This window comes from Carlito syrichta, unplaced genomic scaffold (genome assembly GCF_000164805.1).
Source record: "Carlito syrichta isolate Samal-C Ts95f unplaced genomic scaffold, Tarsius_syrichta-2.0.1 Scaffold307072, whole genome shotgun sequence".
Classification (NCBI taxonomy): Eukaryota; Metazoa; Chordata; class Mammalia; order Primates; family Tarsiidae; genus Carlito; species Carlito syrichta.
Genome location: NW_007251168.1, coordinates 177,290 through 186,620, shown reverse-complemented (window position 1 = coordinate 186,620; position 9,331 = coordinate 177,290).

Sequence of the window (9,331 nt, the reverse complement as noted above, 5' to 3'; positions counted from 1 at the left end):
ATTTTACCTATGATGAAAAATATAATACATGATTTAAATATCCCAAAGTCAGACTTACTTTTTGCTATGTCTACAAAATAAATCGTTTTTTCTTATGTTCTGAATACTGCCTTTTCTAACTTAGAAAGCTAATTTTACCTGGTTTCCAATATTCCCTCGATATGTATTCTATGTGAAAATATTTTATAGTTGAATTTCTTAATAATTCTAAGCAAAATAAAATTTATTTCTGCTCTTCCTATGCCTAGGTAACAGGAATTAATTCGTATACTCAACCAGGCAAATATAACTTTGAAAAGTAACTGTTTCATCGAGCAATGTCATAATCACATGCCAAAATCAAACAAATTATATTTCCTGAACTGAACTAATACTTCCCCTCCATTCTGTTGAATAATTGAGTTGATGGTACAATACCTCTATGTCATTTAAGATTACCTCAGTTTGCAAAGAGCTATTGACTCTCTGAACCCCCAAATGACATTGAGTATACTATTAAGGAATAGAGCAAAAGAGAAAGAATAACAAAACAAAAATTAAAGAGAACAAACAAATAGGTAAAAATGTTTGTATGCCTTGCATAGGTGGGAGTGGAAAGGATAGATAAAAGCTACAAGCACAAGAGTTTCTAGAAAGACTAGTTGGCACTATTTTCTCTTAGGTTTTTTTTTTTCTTTCTTTCATTTCATCACCTATTATAACCCAATTTTTCTCCCCACTAAATTTTTTACATCTTTAAAAGAAGTGATCAAGTATAAATCCCTCATATTTATCATAACCTCCTAGAAGTTTACTTATATCCACATAGAGTTTGAAGTCAACCCTATCATCTACGTTTATTATTTCCAACTTCTCCTGTTCATACAATATTGATGTAGCTTACCGTAGCCTTTAACAGCTTCATAATCTCTGCCTCTATTAGTCTCATCTCTAAAAACTAGAAATATGTGTTCATGTCTCAAAGAAAAATGAGTTTTTTTAAAGACTAAAAAGAAATGAAAAATGTCTGTACTAAAAAAAAAAGGAACAAAATATAATGTAATTAAGGAGCTACCATTCAATCTAGCAATCCCACTACCCACTACCAAAGGAAAAGAGGTCATTAGAGAAAGATGTCACCTGCATTCATTAGTTTATCACAGTACAATTCATAAGTGGAGAGGTGTGGAATCAACATAAACGCCAGTTCCCCAGAATCCACACTATAGAGATGACTAAATCTGTGAAGTTTTAGTAACATGGCAGCATTTTAAGATAAACCAATAAATCTTTATCATTTGTTGATTTCTACTTGAGAATAATGGATTTTTTTTTTTGGTCTATATATGCTTGAACTATTGAAAATGGCTTCTTGACCAGGCTTAGTGGCTCAGCCTGTAATCCCAGTACTTTGGGAGGCCGAGGCGAGTGTATTGCCTGAGCCCGCAAGTTCAAGACCAGCCAGGGCAACTTGGCAAGACTTCATCTCTACAATTAAAAAAAAAGAAAGAAAATAAAATGGCTTCTGGGATACCAGGACAGCAGAGGAGTCTTGAAACTCAGAAAAGGAAATAATATTTTGACAAAACAACCCAAATTCTAAGGGTACATAAAACATATGTACATATGAATTAATCCAGCAAGAAAGGAGAGCAGCACGCAGGCATTGTAGCAAAGGCAGCCGGCATCCTCGCTAAGCAAACCCCTCTCACCTCACCATTTTCTTTAGTTACAAAAATGTCATAGGACATAAAATTTCTGGTTCTCACAGTATGTTGGATAGACAATCAAACTGGTCTGAGACACAAAAGAAAAGAAAATCAAAAGATTTCTTAAAGATGTGTGTATGGACAGATACATTCAAGCATAAACAAGAGAAAAAGTTATAAAATGAAAATATTCAGGACACTACAACATAATATAAAACAAAAAAATACATAAGGTCTCCCACAACTTGAAAAATGAACCCAGAAATTTTTTTAAATCAATAAAATGAAAACATAAATTCTTCAAATGTGATCATAAAATAAAAAATAATATGAAAAATAAAATTCCAAACTTAAGAAAACATAGAGAACAAAGCCAATATCTTTAAAGACTAAACTAATTAGCATTAGCAAGGATTACTTTCAACAGTACAGAAAACTGAATTATTGCAAATAGGGTTTTTAAAACCACAGTGAAGAAAGATGAAAAATGACAAGTTGATTAAGTAATAATAAATAAAGGAAAATGTGGAAGACAAGGGAAATTCAACATAAAAAATAATCCATTATTCTCAAGTAGAAATCAACAAATGATAAAGATTTATTTAAATATATATTGCAGAAGAATATCCATGAAATTGAGGAAATTTAAAAGCTGAGTTTTGATATGTGTACTGTGCTCAAGGACAGTTGGCACAGAATGTTCCGTATGAGATATTTCATGCATGTTACTTGAATATTTGTTACTTGAATATTTAAAAAATCAGTGAACAAAACAGAAAAATAATATCTTTTTCACAGAGCTTTTATTCTCTGGAAATATGGCATAAAATGTGCCAAGTCAGTGGCAGAGTTAATTTGAGCTGATTTGAACAAGGTAGTTTGTGTTCTACTTTAAACTTCTCTGTATTTCTAAAATTTCTGAAAATATTCCATGAGTTGGCATTCTCTTTTACTAACTCTCTTGTCAACTAACCTTTGTTTCCCCTAAGATTACTCTTTATTTATTGTAAATATCCCAGAACTAGCTAGCAAATATTTCCATAGAATTTCTAAAACTTCACAGAGAGAGAAGAATAACATTTTGTAAAGGTATATTTTTTAAAATTATTAAACTAAATACATCATAGCATAAAGCAATTATATGGTTTTAGATACATTTTTAACAATATTTTAAATTTTAGTAAATGGGGTGTGGAATAAGATAGATTCAGGTTCAAGTCTAGTCTATGCTACCTAACACCTGAATGAGCTTGAGAAATTTGCTTACGCACCCCATACTTTATTTTTTCTAAGTACACAACTTGCATAATAATATGTCTACCTCTTAGAATTGTCATGATATAAAGTATGCACAGAGTTTATATTCTGCATAATTTCAGGATACAAGTTTGTTCTTAATACTATTTTAATTTTCTATTTACTCTTCTTTTGCTTTATAAGTTAAATGCACATCTGGAGAATGATTTAGACAACAGTGGTGTTCAATACTGCATGCACATTAAAACCACTAGGGATACTTTTTAAAAATACAGATGCCTGAATCCTATCACCAGGGAGTCTTATATAATTGGTCTTGGGAGGGAATGAAACCTCAATATTTTTTATTCTCCCCAGGTAATTCCTTTATGCATCCAAGTTTGAGACCCACTTATTGAAAAACACTTCAAATTGTATTGTCTGTCTAGGTCACTTTTACTTCTTTTAAAACCTTTCACTTACATTTTGTTGAGTTCTATCAGCCCTGTAAAACATTAGTAATGTATCAAACACAAGTCCTTGTCAATTTTAATCCTAAATATTTTTTAAGCCCATCTTCTACTGACTTTCCCTCATATTAACAGTCTGGCATCATCTGCCACTTGGATAATTACATAGTTTCTCAACTGCTCTCTCTTTCCAGGCTTGCTCTTTTTAAATTTCATTTTCAGGCCAGAAAGAAAATATCCCTCATCTACTAACATTTCTCAATGCTTACTTATTATACAGGATGGCACACAAATTCTGTGCCTGCTTTTCAAAGCCCTGTTTTCAAACTTCACCAAAGGAATTGTAGTGTCATAACTTTACATAAAGTATTGTGGTTTCTTCTGCTTGAATGTCTTTCTTCCTTTGTTTTTCTGTATCAACCTTTGAGATATGTCTCAGAAATGCAGTTCTCCTGCAAAACCTCAAAGTTATCTGTGCCAGGCAGACAATGTTTCTCCAATGGTCATAAAATTATCACTTTTTAACTTTATTAAGATTCTTATTTTAGATCATAAGTTTCTCAGTGAAGGTATCAGCTTCATCTTTGCATACCAAAAGGTTAACATACTCCTTTGGCAATCAGTAAAATGAATTGATTAACTTGATCCAAGAAGCATAAAAATATATTAGAAGAGACTACATAGTTCTAGAGTAGAACATTCCTTAATGGCAAGTAATAACATTTTTACTGAGCTTTTAAAAATATTTTAGTATTACACATAACTAAAACTAACTTGAGAATTACCACACGCAGTGATGGAAATGTTGTGTTAAACATTCTGTGAAGTCACAATTTGTGTATGAGAATATGTGAACGGTATCCTACCCAAGTTATACTTGGTGAACTAGATTGTCTTAACCCAAATATGCTTATATATTGAAGTAAGAACTTTTGCCGTTATGCATTTCATTATACTTAAAAATTAATAAGAAAATAATAATCTCAAAAACCATCTTTTTAAATTGGTATTTTTTTATTGTACCTTTCAGATCTTTACTACAACAAGGGTAGTTCAACAAGGAGCCCATATTTAATAATTCATCACTTTAAAAAGGGTAGCCTTTTTCTCTTCAAAATATTTTTGTTTAATTATTTTAATAATGAGTAATAGCAAGTTTCAATTAGATTATCAGAAAGCATAAATAAAATAATTGAACAGACTTTAGAATATATTTAGATGATTACCTTAAGAAAACTAAATCCGAGACAACTTTTTCATAATTAATTTACACTGGTGTGACAGATGTGTGTATCATATTCACATTTCTCCTAGAAAAGATCTTTTTTTTTTTTGAGTTGGAGTCTCACTCTGTCACCCAGACTGGAGTGCAGTGGCTGCTCCTCGCTACCACAGCCTCGACCTGCTGGGCTATGGCGATCCTTCCGCCTCAGCCTTCCAAGTAGCTGGAATTTTACAGGCGTGCACTACCACACCCGGCTTATTTATTTATTTATTTATTGTAGAGATGAGGTCTCACCAAGTCGCCCAGGCGGGTCTCGAACCCACGGACTCAGGCAATCCACTCACCTCAGCCTCCCAAGGTGCGGGATTACAGGCTGAGCCACATCTTGCCCTACTCAGCAGCCCTCTGCCCTGCTTTAAACTCCTGCCAGCTGGAGTTTATCTCATACCATGAATAGCCAAGCATCACAAAGCAACATAACCCAAGAAGTATTCCATAAATATAAACTTGATGGGATCACATCAGAGTTGGCAGATCAACAGATCTTAAGAACTAGAGACTCACAGTCTGGGTGACAGAGTGAGCTCCAACTCAAAATAAAAAATAAAAAAAATAAAAAGAGCTAGAGAGTATCTTACATAACGTATTAAGATATGATAAATTCTCAACTTCAGTTTGATACATCTGCAAGTAGTGTGTGATCCCAGTAAAGATGCCACGCCAGCAATTATGTGACTTGGATGGTTTGGAGTGATGGCCTGTTTGGACATCCCACCTTTCCATTGTTGGGTAAAAATATTGTTGCCAGTCATATTGTCCAGGTGGATAATACATCCTGGACATTGAAGTCTTATAATTACTAAAAATAAATTCAGCATAGTGTTGTAATTTTTTTGAGCTGTAAAAATATTCTTAATTTTGGTATGAGTTACTTGATACTTTCCCTACATCTTTTATGGCTTTAAAATGAGGAATTTATTGTGGTAATACAGCCAGATATTCTGCTTTCAGTGAATACAAGAAAGGCATTTTAAATGTAACTGCCTCTTCTTTTAGAAACTACTTTCAAATTCAACAACTCAGATTGAAGAGTTAGTTATAAATAGTCATTTTTCATGGGTATGACGAAGTCTCCCTTTTGTTGATATATATAGTACTTTTTGTTCTCAAATTACCAGAAAAGGTTATCAATGGAGACAACAAGTTTAGTTTGGGGCTTCAATTTACCCAAGAACCAAGTCAATTAAAAACCACTTTCCCAGTTTAGAAGCTTTCTTCTCAAATTCAATGAATCTCAGTATTTTCAGCACATTTGTAAGCCATATGAATAGTACAAGGGAACCTATCAATAGAAATACACTATGACTAAAATATTAAGAAAAGGTCACATGACTCTGTATTTTACTCATAATCTATTCTAATAAAACAATCTGATGTCTAAACTAAAATATATCCAAAGCACAATTCTATGATATAGAATTGAAAAAAAATGCCTTGAAATAGGAATACTAAAGTAAATAAAGATATATATTTATTATGAAATGTATGCTTTCATTAAAATGCTGTTTATCGCCGGGCTCGGTGGCTCAGCCTGTAATCCCGCGCCTTTGGGAGGCTGAGGTGAGTGAATTGCCTGAGCCCGCGGGTTCGAGACCCGCCTGGGCAGCGAGACCTCATCTCTACAATAAATCAAAAAATCAGCCGGGCGTGGTAGCACATGCCTGTAATTCCGGCTACTCGGAAGGCTGAGGCGGAAGGATCGCCGGAGCCCAGCAGGCCGAGGCTGCGGTGGCCGGGAGCGGCCACTGCACTCCAGTCTGGGCGACAGAGTGAGACTCCAACTCAAAAAAAAAAAAAAAAAAAAAAAAAAAAATGCTGTTTATCAAAATATAAAACATTTCAAAATAAATGCTTTTGACTTGGAATTAAGTAAGAAAAAGAACAACACAAAATGATGTTTTATATATGTTCTCAAATATGTAATGAAATATGCATAGAGAAAATAGAAAACAGCACAAAAGTATTATGTAGTTATTATCTCTATCAGGGTATTATGGTTTTTATATAAGCTTTACCTGGAATTGCTTTGTATTTTCTATCCTTTTTGTTTTTGGTATAAATCACTTTTATAAATAAAAAAAATTATCACATTAATAATGTAAATGTAGGTATGCATAAATTCTTTTTTATTATTTTACACTGTATCTAAGTTGAAGGAAGAGATTGCTTACATACATGAATAATTTTTAAATACATATAATTTTCTCTGTGCCAGACACCTCTCCTAACACGTCAAAAATATTAACTCATTTAATTTTTATAACAATCCTAATGAGACTGACTCTATATCATGTCTGTTTTACAGGTAGGGAAACCAAGGCACGGAATGCTAAGTCATCTGCCAAAGGATATACATTCTTGGTGGTGGGGCTGGGATTTGTGCTATGAACTACTATGGTATGTTCCCATTTGTAATGATTATAGCATTTGATCTGCTTTCTGAAATTAACTGGTTGCAAATAATCAGTTGAATATTAAAATAGGCTTTTCTCAAAAACCAAATTAGCATTTATAAAACCAGACAGACAAGAACAAAATATTATTATGTTACTTTCACTCATAGTCTCTAAACTTAATGAACTGTTTCATTGTAATAAACTTGATAGGACTGATGCCTCTCAGGAAACACTTCCTCAAAACTTATGGTCATGTCATTTGGCTTTAAATTGTTTATAGACCCAATTTTTAAAATATTTTATTAAAATGCTGTTGATTATTAGTTACCATAGCAAACACTTTATAAAGTCTGTGAAAGAATGCTCTTTTACATTGGCCTTATAAATATTTTCTGATTGAAGATGCACTTTTAAGAGAGACTGCTGAGTTTGAGTTAGACATGATAAGTCCTTTTTATCACAGCTGGTTCAGTTTAATCACTCAGCATGGATAACCACGTGGTGAAGTGTATTTCTCCCTTGTGCATATTACTAAGCATTATTATTGGGAGATATTTAGATTTGTTTCTTTGCAGCTGCCAAACATGCCTTGTTATATATTGCTTAAACATGAGTTTCTGAGAACATGAATAAACAGTGTTTTTGATAACAATAGCTTTCACTCTTACAAGGAAGTGGCCTGTAATTTAGCAAGTTTTCAACTGAAAATGTAAAGAAACTATGTGAAATAAATCCCACACCAGAACAGATGTTCTGCTGCTTGGTTTCCAAGAATTTTACATAATTTGTGATGTACAGTTTCAATAAACATATTTCCATAAACATAGGTTTTTTTCATTTGCTACAGCAAACATTTACTAATGTGCAGCAAATTCTTAGATATTATAAAGCAAAGTAACAGCCCCTAGCTCCTGTTTTCAGAATTGATTGTAGGAAAAGATAAAGCATGAAAAATCAGATGGTGGGATGACTGGATAAATAGAAAAATGACTACTAGCTAGATAAACAGATAATGTAGGAATTTGAAATCTAAAATCTTAGCTGAATCTTCTCTTGACGAGAGAAATCATTGCACAAATCCTGTACTTGCACGTTGTAAAATTAGGCTAAATAAAAATAAAATAAAATGGTGTATGTAAAACATACTATGGAGGTTAGTAATTATTAAACCATAAATGATGGATGTCATTACTGCATGAAAAGGGAAATAGATTTGGGGTTTTGTTTTTTTTTTTATTTTAATTTTAATTTTATTTATTTATTTATTTTTTTGAGTTGGAGTCTCACTCTGTCACCCAGACTGGAGTGCAGTGGCTGTTCCCGGCCACTGCAGCCTCGACCTGCTGGGCTCTGGCAATCCTTCTGCCTCAGCCTTCCAAGTAGCTGGAACTACAGGTGCGCGCTACCACGCCCCTCCGGGCTAATTTTTGATTTATTGTAGAGATGAGGTCTTGCCAAGTTGCCCAGGCGGGTCTCAAAGCCGCGGGCTCAGGCAATCCACTCACCTCAGCCTCCCAAAATGCTGGAATTACAGGCTGTATCACCGAGCCCGGCTCGGGCAATAGATTTTGAATTGCTGTATTCATTGAGTCTTAGCTAATTATTGGCTCTTTACAGGTTTATGATAAATATGGGTTTTGGCAGGTAATATGAAACCATTGCTTCAGAAAATCAAGAGCATTAACAAGTGCTAATCTTTAAGAAAACCCTTCCTAAGAGGGTATAACTTGAGCTGGATTTTTTTTTCACAGTATTTTCCAAAAAATGTATTTCTTTCATTGTCTTAGAAGACATAATTTTCTTAGTTAAATGCTATAAGAAACGGATTGGCAGTAGAGGAAAACTGCTAGGGGAGGATGGGATAGGAAGGAAACATCAATGAAGGTACCTATCTCAAACCAGGTGAAGTGGGGACCAAAGGGAGGCCCAAACTTTACCTGAATGATGACCACTTTTATAACTAATCCTAAATTGTACCCCACAATGACCAAGAAAAAGCTATCAAAAATTGAATATATCACATAAAATAGAAAAAATAGCACAATTAAAGCAACAGTACAGCTAAAGATGATATAGAGATCATTGAGATATTATTATATATTATAGCGATATTATTATATATTATATAATATATTATTATATAGATATTATTATATATTATATGTTATATATTATATAATATATATTATGTATATTATATTATATATTATAGAGTTCATTGAGATATTTTCTAAGCAAGACATGGCTCTTAAACTT